Here is a 25359-nt window from a genome sequence, read left to right as displayed (position 1 = left end):
CACTCAAAAATAGAACAATCATTGATATGAAAAAGGCACCAAATGTTCATTGCATTTATTATTTAAAAATATATGTGAAATTCATAAAATCAATTGTACATTTACATAAACTTAAAAACACAAAAAACAACATATACAGATTTTCACATTAATATAATTCATAACCTGTTATGAGCCCGCATAACAGAAGATAATGGAAGACAATACACTTTGTCATAAATTACGCATCCTGACGGGTCTTATATATAAGACTATGGTTGGTGATATGTATGCACCATTATATCTACTAACAATCAACCACAGTTCTCCCTTGGATTGCGTTTTTTAGATGCGTCGACGCGTTTCGATGGTTTTTCTTATAATTCCATCTTTATCAAGACAGGTGATAGGCTTCAGGTCCTCTTCTATTGTACAGGGACCTACATAAGGGAAATAAGTTCTTTAATTAGACTCATCTTTATAATTAGTTTTTACAGGGAGCTCATATTATTGTCTCTAGTTAATTCTCCTAAGGAGTATATTCTAAGGTATATATCTACTCTTGTTATAGGTGTTCATATCCATTAAAATAAGGTTGTGCTTCACCTGATTTATTCAACTTCAATACTCCGATTTCTACTCAGTTTTCACTTGTAGGTCCACGTAGTGGCACGTTGTGGGTTTTAATTATTTTGTGCTGCAACACAGACAATAATAACATCATCATGTTATTCAAAGGGCATGCGGACACTCACCCAAATTAAATTCGGAAAACACTCGATATGGCTGTCTACTTACTGAATGTATTTCTTGATTTTCCTAATTCTGGTTCTTATACTGGCAGCTGGGGGTACGTGACGTTTCTCCCTCAATGCTCCTCACCTATTTATTTAAAAATAAATAGAGGCGCTCATGTTAGCGCCGCTAACATTTCTCTCGTACCTAAAGCGTGGTATAACCACACCGGTGTCTATCAATGCTGACGACGACTATTGCTCTAGGCGAACAGTGTGGTCTCACCTCGTGGCCTTAAAAACATCGGTTTATTACGCGGTGACGGGGGTCCGTGCTACTCCTCCCTCAACGTTCGTCACCTATTTTTAAGACAAAGAAAATAAATGCGCTCGTATTAGCGCCACTGACATATTCCTCATACCTGACGCGTGATATAACCGTCACGATCTCTGTCAAATGCTGACGAAGAGTATTAGCCAGCCTTGCAGTCTCACCTTGTGGCCTCAAAACAGTCGGCTTCGTACGCGGAAGTGCTCCTCTAGTCGCTTCCCTATTTCTTGTCTAAGGTGACTGCTTATTTGTGCGTACAGATATCGACCCTGATTGGTTGGATTTTACATGTGGTCAGTAACCCTTGTGATATTGATGTTACGAGCGGGTTTTTTTTGTAAAAGAAAACTTTATCGCTAAGTTTCTTGAGCACCCTAATTTCTGGCGATATATTTCCATATTATCTATATACTATGCGATCAACTCATGGTTTACTGTTGATTACAATTCACGATATAATTTCGGTGCATATTCGACCAACAGAACGAAATATTCTCCTAAATGGAGACATTATGATGACATGCAGTGTGACAAACTTATCAATTCTTGGTTAACATCACTTCACATTGTCGGATATGTTATTACAATATCACCAAATAGCATGAAATCATTATACTAGTATGCTGTACAATCATCTCATCTACGCTTGGTCGTTTCACATATACTAACCATTGTCCCGTATGCATTTAAATATCACCAGGTCAACTTAATGGTTTTGATACAATTCAAACAATTCAAACCTTATGTGATATATTACCCTTATTATTTGTAATTGCCTATAGCTTTATCTCCCTTCATGGTAGTTTGGGATTCTTGTTTATTATCATATGTCCTTACCAGTGCATTTCGTAATGTTTTGTTACGTCTGAATGAGAACAATGGCTTCTCAAGTGGAGTTTCTGATCCATAGTTCAAAATCTTCCAATTTTATTGACTATGTTTTTGATCCGGTTGCTAAGATTGGAGAATTGAGAAACGAAAACTAAACGTCCTGCTACTTTGTCATAATTTTTATTCTTATTTTTCTCCAACAAATGGTCGCGATTATAAAATCTCGCTCTTTTGAAGGAGTGTTCGATTAATTTCTTGGGGTAGCCTCTTGCAGCTAATTTTTTCTTCAAGAATTCAGAATGGTAATAAAAATCGGAAAGAGCTGTGCAGTTGCGCCTTAGTCTTAAAAATTCCCCAAAGGGAATATTGTCCTTTTGGGAACGCGGATGGTTACTACCATATAGAAGAAGTGTGTTTTTATCAGTGGGTTTTGAATATAATTCTACATTGAGGGCGTTTCCCACATTTTTGATTTTTATATCTAGAAACGCCACCTCCGAATGACTGTAATGAGCCGTGAATCTCAGATTAGGATCTCCCAGGTTAATCCATTCAAGGAAACGTTCTAAATCCTGACTGGCACCGTTCCAGACAAAGATGATATTGTCTATGTAACGGTGCCAGCAGGTTACATTTTCAAAAAACGGAGCCATCTCATTGTAAATATGTTTTAATTCAAAGTCACCAACATAGAGGCATGCCAGGCTGGGAGCACAGGCATAGATTGTTCTATTTTTGAGTGTTGTACCATTGTGTCCTAGTATAGGGATAGTGTTTTCTCAAGTGTGACAAGTACCCCATTCCCTTTAAAAGACAAGGGGTCTCTCTCGGTCATTTGTACAAATATATAAGCACAGCCAGTTGGCTGGCGAGGTTGTTTAGTAGTGACAACATATGTAAAACCGACCTATTATTTTGTAAAGGCGGGTATTTTCATCAAGGAATGGATAAACTAAAAACCTTTGGCTTCTCTGAGGATCAATTCAACAGACTTATAAATCAAAAATCCTCATAGCAACAGTTCCAATGTCCTCAATAATAGTAGTCATGAACAACTTATAAAGATCTTAAATGCAAAAAAGAAATTAATCCGCACCGAATTACACGCGGAATTTTTAATTGAGCACTTGAAAGCGGGTGTCATCCCAATAGGTTTGCAAGTTAGAAATGAACCTGGTCTGTTTGTGGAAAATCCCAAGTTTCTAGAAACATGGACACATATAGCCAATCGCTGTAGCAGAGACTGGCTTATTCTCATTATTGAAACAGCTCAAGAACTATTGGATATTGAGAAAAAACAAATTAACGAATTAGAAGTCCATCTCAAGCAGAATACCGCCTTGGAGGAGGCTAAAAGTAAATTGGATGAACTCGAGTTGGAAGCAAAAGGATATATGGAATATCTTACCAATAAAAAAATTGAAAAAATTAAGAAAAGACGTTGATAAATACAATATAGAGATAGTTTATCCATATTTAAGCAAAGACTATTTTAACAATAAAAATGACTACAGAGGGGATAGACCGCAAGACGTCAGACCACTTTATTCACGAGGGGGCACCAAACGGGTTACCTTCTCTGAAACGTCAGGTTCCAGCAGTGAAGACGAACATGATGGAGAAAGAAATGGGAGAGGAGCTCCCTCATTTGAACGTGAGTCTTTTTTAGGCAGGCGCCAGAATCGGGGCCACAGGGGACACAGGGGTTACAACCGACAAGAACCCCCGAGAAACCATCAACCTCAGATGGGACAGGAATATGTAGCAACTCGGAGCAAACAATATTGGAGGTAGAAGAACTCCCCATTATTAACCTATCTAAAAGGATTCTAACCCAAAACGAAATTGAAATTTTAAAAAAAGGCTTTAGTTTTGCACCCAGTGCCCCCCATAACTCATATGAACTAGAGAGTGACTTAAAGAGCTTTTTTAGAAAGATTAGGCTCAATAAATTTTTTGAAGACAAAGCTTATGTACCTACACCTAATGTATCTGGTTTTAAACCAAAGTCCACTTTTACTCCCAATCTGGGTCAAGTGGACAAAAACGTTGAGTTATTTGAGAAAGTGGTAGAAATGGAAATTAGAAATATGAGGCAGGCAGTCTCTAAATACCAAAACAACAATCTCCCTTGGAATCAGAAACAAGCATTAAAGAACTTACAAAAGTGCAATCTTATAACCATAAAACCAGCCGATAAAGGCGGAGGTATAGTTATATTTGACACTACTGACTATGACAAAAGGATGAGGGACCTCTTAAACGTGAGGGAACATTATCAACCCATCCGTCTTACAGCGATTGATGTTCTTAAAAAAGAAGTGGTATCACTCTTAAACCTAGGGAGAGAACAAGGGTGGATATGTGAGAACGAGTATAGATTCCTTCTGAACTTACATCCCATGACATCGGCCATTTACGGACTCCCAAAAATTCATAAAAGCACCTCTGATCCACCTATGAGACCTATTGTCAGTAGTGTGGGATCCATCCTGGAGCCCCTCAGCAAATATGTAGATCATTTCTTAAAACCAATCGTACAAAAACAGAGATCTTATCTCAAAGATACAGCACATGCCATCTCCGTGTTTGAGGGTCAGAGCTTCAACAGGGTTACCCAGATTCTGGTGACCCTCGACATAGAGGCATTATACACGAATATCCCCCAGAACGACACCATAAGAGTTATCTCTAACATTTTAGATCATGAAGACTTAGAGGGAGCTAATAAGGAATTTATAATGTCATGCATTGAAAAGGTACTGAAAAATAACATCTTTTTATTTAAGGATGAGGCCTACATTCAGATCAAAGGCACCAGCATGGGGGCTGCCTGTGCTCCCAGCCTGGCATGCCTCTATGTTGGTGACTTTGAATTAAAACATATTTACAATGAGATGGCTCCGTTTTTTGAAAATGTAACCTGCTGGCACCGTTACATAGACGATATCATCTTTGTCTGGAACGGTGCCAGTCAGGATTTAGAACGTTTCCTTGAATGGATTAACCTGGGAGATCCTAATCTGAGATTCACGGCTCATTACAGTCATTCGGAGGTGGCGTTTCTAGATATAAAAATCAAAAATATGGGAAACGCCCTCAATGTAGTATTATATTCAAAACCCACTGATAAAAACACACTTCTTCTATATGGTAGTAACCATCCGCGTTCCCAAAAGGACAATATTCCCTTTGGGGAATTTTTAAGACTAAGGCGCAACTGCACAGCTCTTTCCGATTTTTATTACCATTCTGAATTCTTGAAGAAAAAATTAGCTGCAAGAGACTACCCCAAGAAATTAATCAAACACTCCTTCAAAAGAGCGAGATTTTATAATCGCGACCATTTGTTGGAGAAAAATAAGAATAAAAATAATGACAAAGTAGCAGGACGTTTAGTTTTCGTTTCTCAATTCTCCAATCTTAGCAACCGGATCAAAAACATAGTCAATAAAAATTGGAAGATTTTGAACTATGGATCAGAAACTCCACTTGAGAAGCCATTGTTCTCATTCAGACGTAACAAAACATTACGAAATGCACTGGTAAGGACATATGATAATAAACAAGAATCCCAAACTACCATGAAGGGAGATAAAGCTATAGGCAATTACAAATGTGGAACTTGTTCCATCTGTCCCCAATGCCTTGAGGCGAAAAACCTTACCCACAACAACAAAACAATTTGGGCCAGCAGTTTTAACAACTGTAGGAGCAGGAATGTGGTTTATTTTTGAATCTGCCCCTGCGGCCTAGCGTACGTGGGTGAAACCAGTAGGGAACTACGAATCCGCCTGTTGGAGCACAAATCTGCAATCAAAACTAAAAAAAACAATGCCCCCCTAACAGATCACTTTCTAGAAGCAAACCACAATTGGGATTCAATCCGGTGGTTCATTCTGGAAAAAGTGACAGTAAACAGAAGAGGGGGTGATTTGAACACCAAGAGGAAAAAGAGGGAACAATGGTTCATATGTTTTTTTAATACTGTGGAGAGAGGTCTTAATTCGAAAGAGGACTGGATGAGTATCATTGGTCCTTAAAAGAACTGGCAGTCCTAGTAAACAGCATTTCCTTTCTGTATTGATCCAGTATACTACAGATTCTGCTGAGATTACGTTTGTTCTTGTGTTATCTTGAGGAAGAGATCATTATAACCCTTAATTTAACTGCAGTTGAATAGTGGCATTCTATTGGGCACAACATGTTGGGTAAATCCTGGGTATATGCAAGGAGAATATACAAAAAATCAGATACCACAAGAACAGCAAACGGCATTCTAGCAACATCTCTGAGACGATGATTGTTGTCATTGTATTTGCATAAATGTTTCCATCCCTGTTAAATGGTGAAGTTTATTATGTAGATATACAACACATGACGCATAATAAGATTAATATATCACATAAGGTTTGAATTGTTTGAATTGTATCAAAACCATTAAGTTGACCTGGTGATATTTAAATGCATACGGGACAATGGTTAGTATATGTGAAACGACCAAGCGTAGATGAGATGATTGTACAGCATACTAGTATAATGATTTCATGCTATTTGGTGATATTGTAATAACATATCCGACAATGTGAAGTGATGTTAACCAAGAATTGATAAGTTTGTCACACTGCATGTCATCATAACGTCTCCATTTAGGAGAATATTTCGTTCTGTTGGTCGAATATGCACCGAAATTATATCGTGAATTGTAATCAACAGTAAACCATGAGTTGATCGCATAGTATATAGATAATATGGAAATATATCGCCAGAAATTAGGGTGCTCAAGAAACTTAGCGATAAAGTTTTCTTTTACAAAAAAAACCCGCTCGTAACATCAATATCACATGGGTTACTGACCACGTGTAAAATCCAACCAATCAGGGTCGATATCTGTACGCACAAATAAGCAGTCACCTTAGACAAGAATTAGGGAAGCGACTAGAGGAGCACTTCCGCGTACGAAGCCGACTGTTTTGAGGCCACAAGGTGAGACTGCAAGGCTGGCTAATACTCTTCGTCAGCATTTGACAGAGATCGTGACGGTTATATCACGCGTCAGGTATGAGGAATATGTCAGTGGCGCTAATACGAGCGCATTTATTTTCTTTGTCTTAAAAATAGGTGACGAACGTTGAGGGAGGAGTAGCACGGACCCCCGTCACCGCGTAATAAACCGATGTTTTTAAGGCCACGAGGTGAGACCACACTGTTCGCCTAGAGCAATAGTCGTCGTCAGCATTGATAGACACCGGTGTGGTTATACCACGCTTTAGGTACGAGAGAAATGTTAGCGGCGCTAACATGAGCGCCTCTATTTATTTTTAAATAAATAGGTGAGGAGCATTGAGGGAGAAACGTCACTTACCCCCAGCTGCCAGTATAAGAACCAGAATTAGGAAAATCAAGAAATACATTCAGTAAGTAGACAGCCATATCGAGTGTTTTCCGAATTTAATTTGGGTGAGTGTCCGCATGCCCTTTGAATAACATGATGATGTTATTATTGTCTGTGTTGCAGCACAAAATAATTAAAACCCACAACGTGCCACTACGTGGACCTACAAGTGAAAACTGCGTAGAAATCGGAGTATTGAAGTTGAATAAATCAGGTGAAGCACAACCTTATTTTAATGGATATGAACACCTATAACAAGAGTAGATATATACCTTAGAATATACTCCTTAAGAGAATTAACTAGAGACAATAATATGAGCTCCCTGTAAAAACTAATTATAAAGATGAGTCTAATTAAAGAACTTATTTCCCTTATGTAGGTCCCTGTACAATAGAAGAGGACCTGAAGCCTATCACCTGTCTTGATAAAGATGGAATTATAAGAAAAACCATCGAAACGCGTCGACGCATCTAAAAAACGCAATCCAAGGGAGAACTGTGGTTGATTGTTAGTAGATATAATGGTGCATACATATCACCAACCATAGTCTTATATATAAGACCCGTCAGGATGCGTAATTTATGACAAAGTGTATTGTCTTCCATTATCTTCTGTTATGCGGGCTCATAACAGGTTATGAATTATATTAATGTGAAAATCTGTATATGTTGTTTTTTGTGTTTTTAAGTTTATGTAAATGTACAATTGATTTTATGAATTTCACATATATTTTTAAATAATAAATGCAATGAACATTTGGTGCCTTTTTCATATCAATGATTGTTCTATTTTTGAGTGTTGTACCATTGTGTCCTAGTATAGGGATAGTGTTTTCTCAAGTGTGACAAGTACCCCATTCCCTTTAAAAGACAAGGGGTCTCTCTCGGTCATTTGTACAAAAATTTATTTATTCTAGGAACAGAGAGAAGCTTTTTTGATCCTGATCTAAGTGAGGATATAGGGTTATACACTTTCAGTTTCCTTGTAAGATAACGAGGGCTAAGCTCGTTTAGAGCCTTGAAAATCATGCAGCCTGTTGTACTCTTTTTCTGATTGGCAACCAATGTAGTTCATACAGTTAAGGCAGAGAGGGGGTCCTGGCAGGAGAACCAGTTACCAGACGAGCAGCTGTATTTTGAATAACCTGCAATTTGTCCAATGAGGCAACATGAGCAGAGAGAAGAAGAGCCTTACAATAATCGATCTTGCTCATGAGCAAAGCCTGAATTAGAGTCTTCCTGGTAGAAAGTGGAAGCAACGGAAAAACTCTTCTAAGTAAACTTAAGATGTGATAGCAAGACCCAGCAATTGTATTAACATGGGTCTGCAATGTAAGTTTCTTATCAAGCTTAATGCCCAGATTTTTAACTTCCTCTTATGGGGCAGGGGCTTTACCCAGCTCCTTCGGCCACCAACTAGGTGACCAACAGATGTCAGCACCTCCGAACAGCAGAATCTCAGATTTCTCAGAGTTTAACTGGAGATAGTTAGTTTTCATCCAGGAGGCAATAGCCATCATACCCTGAGAGAAGATGGTTTGTATGTCTGATCTCCTTTTGTCGAAGGTGAGGAGGAGTTGGGTATTATCTGCGTAAGAGATGGGGTTAAACCCCAGGTCCCTCATCAGTTTAGCCAGGGGTGTCACATAGATGTTAAATAAAGTAGGGCTCAAACATGAGCCCTGCGGGACGCCTCTGGTGACCTGTGTGCGAGCAGATGTAAAAGGACCCATTGACACTGCCTGAGAACGGTTGGACAAGAAATCTGACAACCAGCTCAATGCAGATCCGTTGATGCCAAGCTCTAGTAATCTATGCAAGAGAACTTGGTGGGAAATGGTATCAAATGCTGCTGAAAGGTCAAGCAGCACCAGAAGTGCTGCTTGACCTTGATCCAGAGCCATTCTGATATTATCCATTATCCATGGCGGTCGGGCAGTGTAGGGGGGCATGCATGGGGGGGTGTTTTAGAGTTTAGAGCAGTGCAGTGATGTTCGGGCAGTGTAGGGTGTCTTGCAAGGGGGTAGTTTTAGGTTTTAGGGCAGTGCAGTGGTGTTCGGGCAGTGTAGGGGGTTGTTCAGGGGGTGGTGTTTTAGGCTTTAGGACAGTGCAGTGGTGTTCGGACACTGTAGGGGTCATGCAGGGGGATGTGTTTTAGGGTTTGGGGCAATGCAGCGGTGTTCAGGCTGTGTAGGGGGTCATGCAGGGGTTGGTGTTTTAGGGTTTAGGGCACTGCAGTGGTGTTCGGGCAGTGTAGGGGGTCGTGCAGGGGGTGGTGTTTTAGGGTTTGGGGCAGTGCATTGGTGTTCGGGCAGTGTAGGGGGTCATGCAGGGGGTTGGTGTTTTAGGGTTTACAGCAGTGCAGTGGTGTTCAGGTAGTGTAGGAGGTCATGCAGGGGTTGGTGTTTTAGGGTTTAGGGCAGTGCAGTGGTGTTCGGGCAGTGTAGGGGGTCATGCAGGGGGTTAGTGTTTTAGGGTTTAAGGCAGTGCAGTGGTGTTCGGCAGTGTAGGGGGTTGTTCAGGGGTTTTGTGTTTTAGGGTTTAGCACAGTGGTGTTCAGGCAGTATAGGTGGTCGTGCAGGGGTTGGTGTTTTAGTATTTAGGGCAGTGCAGTGGTGTTCGGGCAGTGTAGGGGGTCGTGCTGGGGTGGGTGTTTTAGGGTGTAGGGCAGTGCAGTGGTGTTCAGGCAGTGTAGGGGGTCATGCAGGGGGTGGTGTTTTAGGGTTCAGGGCAGTGAAGTGGTGTTCGGGCAGTGTAGGGGGTCATGCAGGGGTGTGGTGTTTTAGGTTTTAAGGCAGAGCAGTTGTGTTCGTGCAGTGTAGGGGGTTGTTCACGGGGTGGTGTTTTAGGTTTTAGGGCAGTGCAGTGGTGTTCAGGCAGTGTAGGGGTCATGCAGGTGGGTAGTGTTTTAGGTGTTAGGGGTAGAGCAGTTTTGTTCGGGTAGTGTAGGGAGTCGTGCTGGAGGTAGTTGTTTTAGGGTTTAGAGTAGTGCAGTGGTGTTTTGGTAGTGTAGGGGGTCATGCTTGGAGAAGTGTTTTAGGGGTTAGGGTAGAGCAGCCGTGTTAGGGTAGTGTAGGGGGTCGTGCTGGGGGTAGTGTTTCAGGGTTTATGGTAGTACAGTGGTGTTTGGGTAGTGTAGGGGGTCGTGCTGGGGGTAGAGTTAGGGTTTAGGATAGTGCAGTGGTGTTTTGGTAGTGTAGGGGGTCATGCTTGGAGAAGTGTTTTAGGGGTTAGGGTAGAGCAGCCGTGTTAGGGTAGTGTAGGGGGTCATTCTGGGGGTAGTGTTTTAGTGTTTAGGGTAGTGGAGTGGTGTTTGGGTAGTGTAGGGGGTCGTGCTGGGGGTAGTGTTTTAGGGTTTATGGTAATGCAGTGGTGTTTGGGTAGTGTAGGGGGTCGTGCTGGGGGTGGTGTTTTAGGTTTTAGGGCAGTGCAGAGGGGTTTGGGCAGTGTAGGGGTCATGCAGGGGGTGGTGTTTTAGGCTTTAGGACAGTGCAGTGGTGTTCGGGCAGTGTAGGGGGTCGTGCAGGGGGGTTGTGTTTTAGGGTTTAGGGAAGTGCAGTGGTGTTCGTTCTGTGTAGGGGGTCATACAGGGCATGGTGTTTTAAGGTTTAGTGAAGTGCAGTGGTTTTCGGGCAGTGTAGGGGGTCGTGCAGGGGGGTGTTTTAGGATTTAGGGCAGTGAAGTGGTGTTCGGGGGTGGTGATTTAGGGTTTAGGGCAGTGCAGTTGTGTTCGGGGGTGGTGTTTTAGGGTTTAGGACAGTGCAGTGGTGTTCGGACACTGTAGGGGTCATGCAGGGGGATGTGTTTTAGGGTTTGGGGCAGTGCAGCGGTGTTCAGGCTGTGTAGGGGGTCATGCAGGGGTTGGTGTTTTAGGGTTTAGGGCAGTGCAGTGGTGTTCGGGCAGTGTAGGGGGTCGTGCAGGGGGTGGTGTTTTAGGGTTTGGGGCAGTGCATTGGTGTTCGGGCAGTGTAGGGGGTCATGCAGGGGGTTGGTGTTTTAGGGTTTACAGCAGTGCAGTGGTGTTCAGGTAGTGTAGGAGGTCATGCAGGGGTTGGTGTTTTAGGGTTTAGGGCAGTGCAGTGGTGTTCGGGCAGTGTAGGGGGTCATGCAGGGGGTTAGTGTTTTAGGGTTTAAGGCAGTGCAGTGGTGTTCGGCAGTGTAGGGGGTTGTTCAGGGGTTTTGTGTTTTAGGGTTTAGCACAGTGGTGTTCAGGCAGTATAGGTGGTCGTGCAGGGGTTGGTGTTTTAGTATTTAGGGCAGTGCAGTGGTGTTCGGGCAGTGTAGGGGGTCGTGCTGGGGTGGGTGTTTTAGGGTGTAGGGCAGTGCAGTGGTGTTCAGGCAGTGTAGGGGGTCATGCAGGGGGTGGTGTTTTAGGTTTTAAGGCAGAGCAGTTGTGTTCGTGCAGTGTAGGGGGTCGTTCACGGGGGTGGTGTTTTAGGTTTTAGGGCAGTGCAGTGGTGTTCAGGCAGTGTAGGGGTCATGCAGGTGGGTAGTGTTTTAGGTTTTAGGGGTAGAGCAGTTTTGTTCGGGTAGTGTAGGGAGTCGTGCTGGGGGTAGTTGTTTTAGGGTTTAGAGTAGTGCAGTGGTGTTTTGGTAGTGTAGGGGGTCATGCTTGGAGAAGTGTTTTAGGGGTTAGGGTAGAGCAGCCGTGTTAGGGTAGTGTAGGGGGTCGTGCTGGGGGTAGTGTTTAAGAGTTTATGGTAGTACAGTGGTGTTTGGGTAGTGTAGGGGGTCGTGCTGGGGGTAGAGTTAGGGTTTAGGATAGTGCAGTGGTGTTAGGGTAGTGTAGGGGGTCATTCTGGGGGTAGTGTTTTAGTGTTTAGGGTAGTGGAGTGGTGTTTGGGTAGTGTAGGGGGTCGTGCTGGGGGTAGTGTTTTAGGGTTTATGGTAATGCAGTGGTGTTTGGGTAGTGTAGGGGGTCGTGCTGGGGGTGGTGTTTTAGGTTTTAGGGCAGTGCAGAGGGGTTTGGGCAGTGTAGGGGTTGTGCAGGGGGTGGTGTTTTAGGCTTTAGGACAGTGCAGTGGTGTTCGGGCAGTGTAGGGGGTCGTGCAGGGGGGTTGTGTTTTAGGCTTTAGGACAGTGCAGTGGTGTTCGGGTAGTGTAGGGGGTCGTGCTGGGGGTGGTGTTTTAGGTATTAGGACAGTGCAGTGGTGTTCAGGCAGTGTAGGGGCTCGTTCAGATGTGGTGTTTTAGGGTTTAGGGCAGTGCAGTGGTGTTCGGGAGTGGTGTTTTTGGGTTTAGGGCAGTGCAGTGGTATTTGGGCAGTGTGGGGGGTTGTGCAGGGGGTTGGTGTTTTAGGGCCTGATTCACAGAACAAACTTAAGACAAAATCCTAAACTTAGTACCATTTTGGTATTCACAGAATGCACTTACTACTTCTGGTATTCACAGAATAAACTTACTACTTTTGCTATTCACAGAATGGATTTAAGACTACTAACTGTACGTCCGCACTCGGGCCGGAAATTCCGGCCCAGAGGCGGAGCTTCCGGCCCGGAGGCGGGGCTTCCGGGCCGGAGGCGGAGCTTCCGGCCCGGAGGTGGGGATTCCGGCCAGTGGCGGAGATTTAAAATCTCCACCTCTGGGCCGGAAGCTCCGCCTCCGGCCCGGAAGCCCCGCCTCCGGGCCGGAAGCTCCGCCTCCGGGCCGGAATTTCCGGCCCGAGTGTGGACGTAAAGTTAGTAGTCTTAAATCCATTCTGTGAATAGCAAAAGTAGTAAGTTTATTCTGTGAATCGCAAAAGTAGTAAGTTCATTCTGTGAATACCAGAAGTAGTAAGTGCATTCTGTGAATACCAAAATGGTACTAAGTTTAGGATTTTGTCTTAAGTTTGTTCTGTGAATCGGGCCCTTAAGGTTTAGGGCAGTGCAGTGGTGTTCAGGCAGTGTAGGGGGCCATGCAGGGGTTGGTGTTTTAGGGTTTAGTGGAGTGCAGTGGTGTTCGGGCAGTGTAGGGGGTTGTGCAGGGGTTGGTGTTTTAGGGTTTAGGTCAGTGCAGTGGTGTTCGCGCAGTGTAGGGGGTCTTGCAGGGGTTGGTGATTTAGGGTTTAGGGAAGTGCAGTGGTGTTCGGGCTGTGTAGGGGGTCATACAGGGCATGGTGTTTTAAGGTTTAGTGAAGTGCAGTGGTTTTCGGGCAGTGTAGGGGGTCGTGCAGGGGGGTGTTTTAGGATTTAGGGCAGTGAAGTGGTGTTCGGGGGTGGTGATTTAGGGTTTAGGGCAGTGCAGTTGTGTTCGGGGGTGGTGTTTTAGGGTTTAGGGCAGTGCAGTGGTGTTCAGGCAGTGTAGGGGGTCGTGCAGGGGGTTGGTGTTTTAGGGTTTAGGGCAGTGCAGTGGTGTTTGGGCAGTGTAGGGGGTCGTGCAGGGGGTGGTGTTTTAGGGTTTGGGGCAGTGCTGTGGTGTTCAGGCAGTGTAGGGGGTCGTGCAGGGGGTTGGTGTTTTAGGGTTTAGGGCAGTGCAGTGGTGTTTGGGCAGTGTAGGGGTCGTGCAGGGGGTGGTGTTTTAGGCTTTAGGACAGTGCAGTGGTGTTCGGGCAGTGTAGGGGTCCTGCAGGGGGTTGTATTTTAGGGTTTAGGGCAGTGCAGTGGTGTTTGGGCACTGTAGGGGTCATGCAGGGGGGATGTGTCTTAGGGTTTAGGGCAGTGCAGTGTTGTTTGGGCTGTGTAGGGGGTCATGCAGGGCATGGTGTTTTAAGGTTTAGGGAAGTGCAGTGGTGTTCGGGCAGTGTAGGGGGTCGTGCAGGGGTTGGTGTTTTAGTATTTAGGGCAGTGCAGTGGTGTTCGGGCAGTGTAGGGGGTCGTGCTGGGGTGGGTGTTTTAGGGTGTAGGGCAGTGCAGTGGTGTTCAGGCAGTGTAGGGGGTCATGCGGGGGGTGGTGTTTTAGGGTTCAGGGCAGTGAAGTGGTGTTCGGGCAGTGTAGGGGGTCATGCAGGGGTGTGGTGTTTTAGGTTTTAAGGCAGAGCAGTTGTGTTCGTGCAGTGTAGGGGGTCGTTCACGGGGGTGGTGTTTTAGGTTTTAGGGCAGTGCAGTGGTGTTCAGGCAGTGTAGGGGTCATGCAGGTGGGTAGTGTTTTAGGTTTTAGGGGTAGAGCAGTTTTGTTCGGGTAGTGTAGGGAGTCGTGCTGGGGGTAGTTGTTTTAGGGTTTAGAGTAGTGCAGTGGTGTTTTGGTAGTGTAGGGGGTCATGCTTGGAGAAGTGTTTTAGGGGTTAGGGTAGAGCAGCCGTGTTAGGGTAGTGTAGGGGGTCGTGCTGGGGGTAGTGTTTAAGGGTTTATGGTAGTACAGTGGTGTTTGGGTAGTGTAGGGGGTCGTGCTGGGGGTAGAGTTAGGGTTTAGGATAGTGCAGTGGTGTTAGGGTAGTGTAGGGGGTCATTCTGGGGGTAGTGTTTTAGTGTTTAGGGTAGTGGAGTGGTGTTTGGGTAGTGTAGGGGGTCGTGCTGGGGGTAGTGTTTTAGGGTTTATGGTAATGCAGTGGTGTTTGGGTAGTGTAGGGGGTCGTGCTGGGGGTGGTGTTTTAGGTTTTAGGGCAGTGCAGAGGGGTTTGGGCAGTGTAGGGGTCGTGCAGGGGGTGGTGTTATAGGCTTTAGGACAGTGCAGTGGTGTTCGGGCAGTGTAGGGGGTCATGCTGGGGGTTGGTGTTTTAGGTTTTAGGGCAGAGCAATTTAGGGTTTAGGGGTAGAACAGTGGTGTTCGGGTAGTGTAGGGGGTCGTGGTGGGGGTAGTGTTTTAGGGTTTATGGTAGAGCAGTGGTGTTTTGGTAGTGTAGGGGGTCGTGCTGGGGGAAGTGTTTTAGGGGTTAGGGTAGTGCTGTGGTGTCAGGGAAGTGTAGGGGGTCGTTCTGGGGTTAGTGTTTTAGGGTTCAGGGTAGTGCAGTTGTGTCCGGCTAGTGTAGGGGGTCGTGCAGGGGGTGGTGTTTTAGGGTGTAGGGCAGTGCAGTGGTGTTCGGGCAGTGTAGGGGGTCGTGCAGGGGGTGGTGTTTTAGGGCTTAGGGCAGTGCAGTGGTGTTTGGACAATGTAGGGGGTCGTGCTGGGTGTGGTGTATTAGGTTTTAGGGCAGTGCAGGGTTTTTTGGGCAGTGTAGGGGGTCGTGCATGGGGGTGGTGTTTTAGGGTTTAGGGCAGTGCAGTAGTGTTCGGGCAGTATAGGGGATCATGCTGGGGGGTAGTGTTTTAGGGTTTAATGGTAGAGCAGTGGTGTTCGGGTAGTGTAGGGGGTCGTGGTGGGGGTAGTGTTTTAGGGTTTAGGGTAGTGCAGTGGTGTTTTGGTAGTGTAGGGGGGGCATGCTGTGGTTAGTGTTTTAGTGTTTAGTGTGGTGCAGTGGTGTCCGGCTAGTGTAGAGAGTCGTGCAGGGGGTAGTGTTTTATGGTTTAGGGTAGTTCAGTTGTGTTTGGGTAGTGTAGGGGGTCTTGCTGGGGGTAGATTTAGGGTTTAGGGTAGTGCAGTGGTGTTAGGGAAGGGTATGGCGTCATTGTGGGGTTAGTATTTTAGTGTTTAGGGTAGTGCAGTGGTGTTTGGGTAGTGTAGGGGGTCATGCTGGGGGTAGTGTTTTAGGGCAATGCAGTGATGTTCGGGTAGTGTAGGGGGTCGTGCTGGGGTGGTGTTTTATGTTTTAAGGCAGTGCGGTGGTGTTTGGGGTGGTGTTTTTGGGTTTAGGGCAGTGCAGTGGTATTTGGGCAGTGTGGGGGGTCATGCAGGGGGTTGGTGTTTTAGGGTTTAGGGCAGTGCAGTGGTGTTCGGGCAGTGTAGGGGGTCGTGCAGGGGTTGGTGTTTTAGGGGTTAGAGCAGTGCAGTGGTGTTTGGGCATTGTAGGGGTCTGCAGGGGTTGGTGTTTTAGGATTTAGGTCAGTGTAGTGGTGTTCGGGCAGTGTAGGGGTTCTTGCAGGGGGTGGTGTTTTAGGTTTTAGGGCAGTGCAGTGATGTTCAGGCAGTGCAGGGGGTCGTGCAGAGGGGTAGTGTATTAGCTTTTAGGGCAGTGCAGTGGTTTTTGGGCAGTGTAGGGGGTGGTGCAGGGGGTTGGTGTTTTAGGGTTTAGGGCAGTGCAGTAGTGTTCGGGCAGTGTATGGGGTCATGCTGGGGGTAGTGTTTTAGGGTTTAATGGTAGAGCAGTGGTGTTCGGGTAGTGTAGGGGGTCATGGTGGGGGTAGTGTTTTAGGGTTTAGGGTAGGACAGTGGTGTTTTTGTAGGGTAGGGGGTCATGCTGGGGGAAGTGTTTTACAGGTTAGTGTAGTGCAGTGGTGTTAGGGTAGTGTAGGGGGTTGTGCTGGGGTTAGTGTTTTAGGGTTTAGTGTATTGCAGTGGTGTCCGGCTAGTGTAGGGAGTCGTGCAGGGGGTAGTGTTTTAGGGGTTAGGGTAGTGCAGTGGTGTTTGGGTATTGTAGGGGGTCTTGCTGGGGTAGATTTAGGGTTTAGGGTAGTGCAGTGGTGTTAGGGAAGTGTGCGGGGTCATTGTGGGGTTAGTGTTTTAGTGTTTAGGGTAGTGCAGTGGTGTTCGGGTAGTGTAGGTGGTGGTGCTGGGGTTGTGTTTTAGGGTAATGCAGTGGTGTTCGGGTAGTGTAGGGGGTCGTGCTGGGGGTGGTGTTTCAGGTTTTAAGGCAGTGCGGTGGTGTTCGGGCAGTGTAGGGGGTCATTTAGGAGGTGGTGTTTTAGGGTTTAGGGCAGTGCTGTGTTGTTCGGGCAGTGTAGGGCGTCGTGCAGGGGGGTGTTGTTTTAGGTTATAGGGCAAAGCAGTTGTGTTCGGGCTGGGGAAACATCCTTAACCACAAAGGCTTTTCTACGCATTACGTTTACAACAGTACACTTACCACGTAAACGTCTTTACCACGCATATGCCTTCCACGACCGTCTTTACCACGCAAGCTGGACTGGAACTTTTGATCTTCGTCCGGTTCAGTCCTTTTTTAATTGAAGAGGTGTGTTAAAGGATAATATTAGAAAAAGGTTTACGGCAGTGCAGTGGTGTTCGGGCAGTGTAGGGGGTTGTGCTGGGGGTAGTGTTTTAGGGTTGAGGGTAGTGCAGTGGTGTTTTGGTAGTGTAGGGGGTCGTGCTTGGGGAAGTGTTTTAGGGGTTAGGGTAGTGCAGTGGTGTTAGGGTAGTGTAGGAGGTCGTGCTGGGGGTAGTGTTTTAGGGTTTTGGGGTAGTGCAATGGTGTTTGGGTAGTGTAGGGGGTCGTGCTGGGGGTAGAGTTAGGGTTTAGGGTAGTGCAGTGGTGTTAGGGTAGTGTAGGGGGTCATTCTGGGGTAGTGTTTTAGTGTTTAGGGTAGTGCAGTGGTGTTCGGGGTGGTGATTTAGGGTTTAGGGCAGTGCAGTTGTGTTCGAGGGTGGTGTTTCAGGGTTTATGGTAATGCAGTGGTTTTCGGGTAGTGTAGGGGGTCGTGCTGGGGGTGGTGTTTTAGGTATTAGGACAGTGCAGTGGTGTTCAGGCAGTGTAGGGGCTCGTTCAGATGTGGTGTTTTAGGGTTTAGGGCAGTGCAGTGGTGTTCGGGAGTGGTGTTTTTGGGTTTAGGGCAGTGCAGTGGTATTTGGGCAGTGTGGGGGGTTGTGCAGGGGGTTGGTGTTTTAGGGCCTGATTCACAGAACAAACTTAAGACAAAATCCTAAACTTAGTACCATTTTGGTATTCACAGAATGCACTTACTACTTCTGGTATTCACAGAATAAACTTACTACTTTTGCTATTCACAGAATGGATTTAAGACTACTAACTGTACGTCCGCACTCGGGCCGGAAATTCCGGCCCAGAGGCGGAGCTTCCGGCCCGGAGGCGGGGCTTCCGGGCCGGAGGCGGAGCTTCCGGCCCGGAGGTGGGGATTCCGGCCAGTGGCGGAGATTTAAAATCTCCACCTCTGGGCCGGAAGCTCCGCCTCCGGCCCGGAAGCCCCGCCTCCGGGCCGGAAGCTCCGCCTCCGGGCCGGAATTTCCGGCCCGAGTGTGGACGTAAAGTTAGTAGTCTTAAATCCATTCTGTGAATAGCAAAAGTAGTAAGTTTATTCTGTGAATCGCAAAAGTAGTAAGTTCATTCTGTGAATACCAGAAGTAGTAAGTGCATTCTGTGAATACCAAAATGGTACTAAGTTTAGGATTTTGTCTTAAGTTTGTTCTGTGAATCGGGCCCTTAAGGTTTAGGGCAGTGCAGTGGTGTTCAGGCAGTGTAGGGGGCCATGCAGGGGTTGGTGTTTTAGGGTTTAGTGGAGTGCAGTGGTGTTCGGGCAGTGTAGGGGGTTGTGCAGGGGTTGGTGTTTTAGGGTTTAGGTCAGTGCAGTGGTGTTCGCGCAGTGTAGGGGGTCTTGCAGGGGTTGGTGATTTAGGGTTTAGGGCAGTGCAGTGGTGTTCGGGCAGTGTAGGGGGTCATGCAGGGTTTTGTGTTTTAGGGTTTTGGGTAGTGCAGTGGTGTCCGGGCAGTGTAGGGGGTCGTGCAGGGGGTCGTGCAGGGTTTGGTGTTTTAGGGTTCAGGGCAGTGCAGTGGTGTTCGGGCAGTGTAGGGTGTTGTGCAGGGGGTGGTGTTTTAGGTTTTAGGGCAGTGCAGTGGTGTTCGGGTAGTGTAGGGTGTCATGCAGGGGGGTGATGTTTTAGGGCAGTGCAGTGGTGTTTGGGCAGTGTAGGGGGTCATGCAGGGGGTGGTGTTATAGGTTTTAGGGCAGTGTAGTGGTGTTTGGGCAGTGTAGGGTGTCATGCAGGGGGGTGGTGTTTTAGGGTTTAGGGCAGTGCAGTGGTGTTCCGGCAGTGTAGGGGGTCATGCAGGGGGTGGTGTTTTAGGGTTTAGGGCAGTGCAGAGGGGGTTTGGGCAGTGTAGGGGGTCGTGCAGGTTGTGGAGTTTTAGGCTTTAGGGCAGTACAGTGGTGTTCGGGCAGTGTAGGGGGTTGTGCAGGGGGTGATGTTTTAGGGTTTAGGGCAGTTCAGTGGTGTTCGGGGGTGGTGGTTTAGGGTTTAGGGCAGTGCAGTTGTGTTCGGGGGTGGTGTTTTAGGGTTTAGGGCAGTGCAGTGGTGTTCGGGCAGTGTAGGGGGTCGTGCAGGGGGTGGTGTTTTAGAGTTTAGGGCAGTGCATTGGTGTTCGGGCAGTGTAGGGGGTCATGCAGGGTGTTGGTGTTTTAGGGTTTACAGCAGTGCAGTGGTGTTCAGGTAGTGTAGGAGGTCATGCAGAGGTTGGTGTTTTAGGGTTTAGGGCAGTGCAGTGGTGTTCGGGCAGTGTAGGGGGTCGTCCAGGGGGTTGGTGTTTTAGGGTTTAGCACAGTGGTGTTCAGGCAGTATAGGTGGTCGTGCAGGGGTTGGTGTTTTAGGATTTAGGGCAGTGCAGTGGTGTTTGGGCAGTGTAGGGGGTCATGCTGGGGTTGGTGTTTTAGGATTTAGAGCAGTGCAGTGGTATTCAGGCAGTGTAGGGGATCGTGCAGGGTGTGGTGTTTTAGGGTGTAGGGCAGTGCAGTGGTGTTCAGGCAGTGTAGGGAGTCATGCAGGGGGTGGTGTTTTAGGGTTCAGGGCAGTGAAGTGGTGTTCGGGCAGTGTAGGGGGTCGTGCAGGGGTGTGGTGTTTTAAGATTTAGGGCAGAGCAGTTGTGTTCGTGCAGTGTAGGGGGTCATTCATGGGGGTGGTGTTTGAGGTTTTAGGGCAGTGCAGTGGTGTTCAGGCAGTGTAGGGGGTCATGCAGGGGGGTAGTGTTTTAGGTTTATGGGGTAGAGCAGTTTTGTTCGGGTAGTGTAGGGAGTCGTGCAGGGAGTAGTTGTTTTAGGGTTTAGGGTAGTGCAGTGGTGTTTTGGTAGTGTAGGGCGTCATGCTTGGGGAAGTGTTTTAGGGGTTAGGGTAGAGCAGTGGTGTTAGGGTAGTGTAGCGGTCGTGCTGGGGGTAGTGTTTAAGGGTTTAGGGTAGTGCAGTGGTATTAGGGTAGTGTAGGGGGTCGTGCTGGGGGTAGAGTTAGGGTTTATGGTAGTGCAGTGGTGTTAGGGTAGTGTAGGGGGTCAATCTGGGGGTAGTGTTTTAGTGTTTAGGGTAGTGCAGTGGTGTTTGGGTAGTGTAGGGGTCGTGCTGGGGGTGGTGTTTTAGGTTTTAGGGCAGTGCTGAGGTGTTTGGGCAGTGTAGGGGTCGTGCAGGAGGTGGTGTTTTAGGCTTTAGGACAGTGCAGTGGTGTTCGGCAGGGGAGGGAGTCATGCAGGGGTGTTTTGTTTTAGGGTTTAGGGCAGTGCCGTGGTGTTCGGACACTGAAGGGGTCATGCAGGGGGGATGTGTTTTAGGGTTTAGGGCAGTGCAGTGGTGTTCGGGCTGTGTAGGGGTCATGCAGGGCATGGTGTTTTAAGGTTTAGGGAAGTGCAGTGGTGTTTGGGCAGTGTTTGGGGTCGTGCAGAGGGGTGTTTTAGGATTTAGGGCAGTGCAGTGGTGTTCGGGGGTGGTGATTTAGGGTTTAGGGCAGTGCAGTTGTGTTCAGGGATGGTGCTTTAGGGTTTAGGGCAGTGAAGTGGTGTTCAGGCAGTGTAGGGGGTCGTGCAGGGGGTTGGTGTTTTAGGGTTTAGTGCAGTGCAGTGGTGTTTGGGCAGTGCAGGGCGTCTTGCAGGGGTTGGTGTTTTAAGGTTTAGGGCAGTGCTGTGTTGTTCGGGCAGTGTAGGGTGTCGTGCAGGGGGGTGGTGTTTTAGATTATAGGGCAGAGCAGTTGTGTTCGGGCAGGGGAAACATCCTTAACCACAAAGGCTTTTCTACGCGTTACGTTTACAACGGTAGACTTACCACGTAAACGTCTTTACCACGCGTATGCCTTCCACGACCTTCTTTACCACGCAAGCTGCACTGGAACGTTTGATCTTCGTCCGGTTCAGTCCTTTTTTAATGTCGTTGAAGAGGTGTGTTAAAGGGTGATATTAGAAAAAGGTTTAGGGCAGTGCAGTGGTGTTCGGGCAGTGTAGGGGGTTGTGATGGGGTAGTGTTTTAGGGTTTAGGGTAGTGCAGTGGTGTTTTGGTAGTGTAGGGGGTCGTGCTTGGGGAAGTGTTTTAGGGGTTAAGGTAGTGCAGTGGTGTTCGGCTAGTGTAGGGGGTCGTGCTGGGGGTAGTGTTTTAGGGTTTTGGGGTAGTGCATTGGTGTTTGGGTAGTGTAGGGGGTCGTGCTGGGGGTCGAGTTAGGGTTTAGGGTAGTGCATTGGTGTTAGGGTAGTGTAGGGGATCATTCTGGGGGTAGTGTTTTAGTGTTTAGGGTAGTGCAGTGGTGTTCGGCTAGTGTAGGGGGTCGTGCTGGGGGTAGTGTTTTAGGGTTTATGGTAAAGCAGTGGTTTTCGGGTAGTGTAGGGGGTCGTGCTGGGGGTGGTGTTTTAGGTATTAGGGCAGTGCAGTGGTGTTCGGGCAGTGTAGGGGTCGTTCAGAGGGTGGTGTTTTAGGGTTTAGTGCAGTGCAGTGGTGTTCGGGCAGTGCAGGGCGTCTTGCAGGGGTTGGTGTTTTAAGGTTTAGGGCAGTGCTGTGTTGTTCGGGCAGTGTAGGGCATCGTGCAGGGGGGTGGTGTTTTAGGTTATAGGGCAGAGCAGTTGTGTTCGGGCAGGGGAAACATCCTTAACCACAAAGGCTTTTCTACGTGTTACGTTTACAACGGTACACTTACCACGTAAACGTCTTTACCACGTGTATTCCTCCCACGACCGTCTTTACCACGCAAGCTGGACTGGAACGTTTGATCTTCGTCCGGTTCAGTCCTTTTTTAATGTCGTTGAAGAGGTGTGTTAAAGGGTAATATTAGAAAAAGGTTTAGGGCAGTGCAGTGGTGTTCGGGCAGTGTAGGGGGTTGTGCTGGGGGTAGTGTTTTAGGGTTTAGGGTAGTGCAGTGGTGTTTTGGTAGTGTAGGGGGTCGTGCTTGGGGAAGTGTTTTAGGGGTTAGGGTAGTGCAGTGGTGTTAGGGTAGTGTAGGGGGTCGTGCTGTGGGTAGTGTTTTAGTGTTTAAGGTAGTGCAGTGGTGTTCGGCTAGTGTAGGGGGTCGTGCTGGAGGTAGTGTTTTAGGGTTTTGGGGTAGTGCAGTGGTGTTTGGGTAGTGTAGGGGGTCATTCTGGGGGTAGTGTTTTAGTGTTTAGGGTAGTGCAGTAGTGTTCGGCTAGTGTAGGTGGTCGTGCTGGGGGTAGTGTTTTAGGGTTTATGGTAATGCAGTGGTTTTCGGGTAGTGTAGGGGGTCGTGCTGGGGGTGGTGTTTTAGGTATTAGGGCAGTGCAGTGGTGTTCGGGCAGTGTAGGGGGTTGTGCAGGGGGTTGGTGTTTTAGGGTTTAGGGCAGTGCAGTGGTGTTCAGGCAGTGTAGGGGGGCGTGCAGGGTTTGGTGTTTTAGAGTTTAATGGAGTGCAGTGGTGTTCGGGCAGTGTAGGGGGTCGTGCAGGGGTTGGTGTTTTAGGGTTTAGGTCAGTGCAGTGGTGTTCGGGCAGTGTAGGGGGTCTTGCAGGGGTTGGTGTTTTAGGGTTTAGGGCAGTGCAGTGGTGTTCGGGCACTGTAGAGGGTCGTGCAGGGTTTTGTGTTTTAGGGTTTTGGATAGTGCAGTGGTGTCCAGGCAGTGTAGGGGGTCGTGCAGGATTTGGTGTTTTAGGGTTTAGGGCAGTGCAGTGGTGTTCGGGCAGTGTAGGGTGTCGTGCAGGGGGTGGTGTTTTAGGTTTTAGGGCAGTGCAGTGGTGTTCGGGTAGTGTAGGGGGTCATGCAGGGGGGTGATGTTTTAGGGCAGTGCAGTGGTGTTCGGGCAGTGTAGTGGGTCATGCAGGGAGGTGGTGTTTTAGGTTTTAGGGCAGTGTAGTGGTGTTTGGGCAGTGTAGGGTGTCATGCAGGGGGGTGGTGTTTTAGGGTTTAGGGAAGTGCAGAGGGGGTTTGAGCAGTGTAGGGGGTCATGCAGGGGTTGGAGATTTAGGCTTTAGGGCAGTACAGTGGTGTTCGGGCAGTATAGGGGGTTGTTTTGGGGGCTTGATGTTGTAGGGTTTAGGGCAGTGCAGGGGTGTTCGGGTGGTGATTTAGGGTTTAGGGCAGTGCAGTTGTGTTCGGGGGTGGTGTTTTAGGGTTTAGGGCAGTGCAGTGGTGTTCGGGCAGTGTAGGGGGTCGTGCAGGGGTTGGTGTTTTAGGGTTTAGGGCAGTGCATTGGTGTTCGGGCAGTGTAGGGGGTCATGCAGGGGGTTGGTGTTTTAGGATTTACAGCAGTGCAGTGGTGTTCAGGTAGTGTAGGAGGTCATGCAGGGGTTGGTGTTTTAGGGTTTAGGGCAGTGCAGTGGTGTTCGGGCAGTGTAGGGGGTCATGCAGGGGGTTAGTGTTTTAGGGTTTAAGGCAGTGCAGTGGTGTTCGGCAGTATAGGCGGTCGTGCAGGGGGTTGGTGTTTTAGGGTTTAGCACAGTGGTTTTCAGGCAGTATAGGTGGTTGTGCAGGGGTTGGTGTTTTAGGATTTAGGGCAGTGCAGTGGTGTTTGGGCAGTGTAGGGGGTCCTGCTGGGGTTGGTGTTTTAGGATTTAGAGCAGTGCAGTGGTATTCAGGCAGTGTAGCGGATTGTGCAGGGTGTGGTGTTTTAGGGTGTAGGGCAGTGCAGTGGTGTTCAGGCAATGTAGGGGGTCATGCAGGGGGTGGTGTTTTAGGTTTCGAGGCAGTGAAGTGATGTTCGGGCAGTGTAGGGGGTCGTGCAGGGGTGTGGTGTTTTAGGTTTTAGGGCAGAACAGTTGTGTTCGTGCAGTGTAGGAGGTCGGGCAGGGGGGTGGTGTTTTACATTTTAGGGCAGTGCAGTGGTGTTCAGGCAGTGTAGGGGGTCATGCAGGGGGGTAGTGTTTTAGGTTTTAGGGGTAGAGCAGTTTTGATTGGGTAGTGTAGGGGGTCGTGCAGGGGGTAGTTGTTTTAGGGTTTAGGGTAGTGCAGTGGTGTTTTGGTAGTGTAGGGGGTCATGCTTGGGGAAGTGTTTTAGGGGTTAGGGTAGAGCAGTGGTGTTAGGGTAGTGTAGGGGGTCGTGTTGGGGGTAGTGTTTAAGGGTTTAGGGTAGTGCAGTGGTGTTTGGGTAGTGTAGGGGGTCGTGCTGGGGGTAGAGTTAGGATTTAGGGTAGTGCAGTGGTGTTAGGGTAGTGTAGGGGGTCATTCTGGGGGAAGTGTTTTAGTGTTTAGGGTAGTGCAGTGGTGTTTGGGTAGTGTAGGGGGTCGTGCTGGTGGTGGTGTTTTAGGTTTTAGGGCAGTGCAGAGGTGTTTGGGCAGTGTAGGGGTCATGCAGGGGGTGGTGTTTTAGGCTTTAGGACAGTGCAGTGGTGTTCTGGCAGTGTAGGGGGTCGTTTAGGGAAGTGCAGAGGGGGTTTGAGCAGTGTAGGGGGTCATGCAGGGGTTGGAGTTTTAGGCTTTAGGGCAGTACAGTGGTGTTCGGGCAGTGTAGCGGGTTGTTTTGGGGGGCTTGATGTTTTAGGGTTTAGGGCAGTGCAGTTGTGTTCGGGGGTGGTGTTTTAGGGTTTAGGGCAGTGCAGTGGTGTTCAGGCAGTGTAGGGGGTCGTGCAGGGGGTGGTGTTTTAGGGTTTAGGGCAGTGCATTGGTGTTCGGGCAGTGTAGGGGGTCATGCAGGGGGTTGGTGTTTGAGGGTTTACAGCAGTGCAGTGGTGTTCAGGTAGTGTAGGAGGTCATGCAGGGGTTGGTGTTTTAGGGTTTAGGGCAGTGCAGTGGTGTTGGGGCAGTGTAGGGGGTCATGCAGGGGGTTAGTGTTTTAGGGTTTAAGGCAGTGCAGTGGTTTTCGGCAGTGTAGGCGGTCATGCAGGGGGTTGGTGTTTTAGGGTTTAGCACAGTGGTGTTCAGGCAGTATAGGTGGTCGTGCAGGGGTTGGTGTTTTAGGATTTAGGGCAGTGCAGTGATGTTTGGGCAGTGTAGGGGGTCGTGCTGGGGTTGGTGTTTTAGGATTTAGAGCAGTGCAGTGGTATTCAGGCAGTGTAGGGGATCATGCAGGGTGTGGTGTTTTAGGGTGTAGGGCAGTGCAGTGGCGTTCAGGACGTGTAGGGGGTCATGCAGGGGGTGGTGTTTTAGGGTTCAGAGCAGTGAAGTGATGTTCGGGCAGTGTAGGGGGTCGTGCAGGGGTGTGGTGTTTTAGGTTTTAGGGCAGAGCAGTTGTGTTCGTGCAGTGTAGGGGGTCGTTCACGGGGGTGGTGTTTTAGGTTATAGGGCAGTG

Source organism: Triturus cristatus, chromosome 5_1 (genome assembly GCF_964204655.1).
Source record: "Triturus cristatus chromosome 5_1, aTriCri1.1, whole genome shotgun sequence".
NCBI lineage: Eukaryota > Metazoa > Chordata > Amphibia > Caudata > Salamandridae > Triturus > Triturus cristatus.
This window is presented reverse-complemented; position numbering follows the sequence as displayed.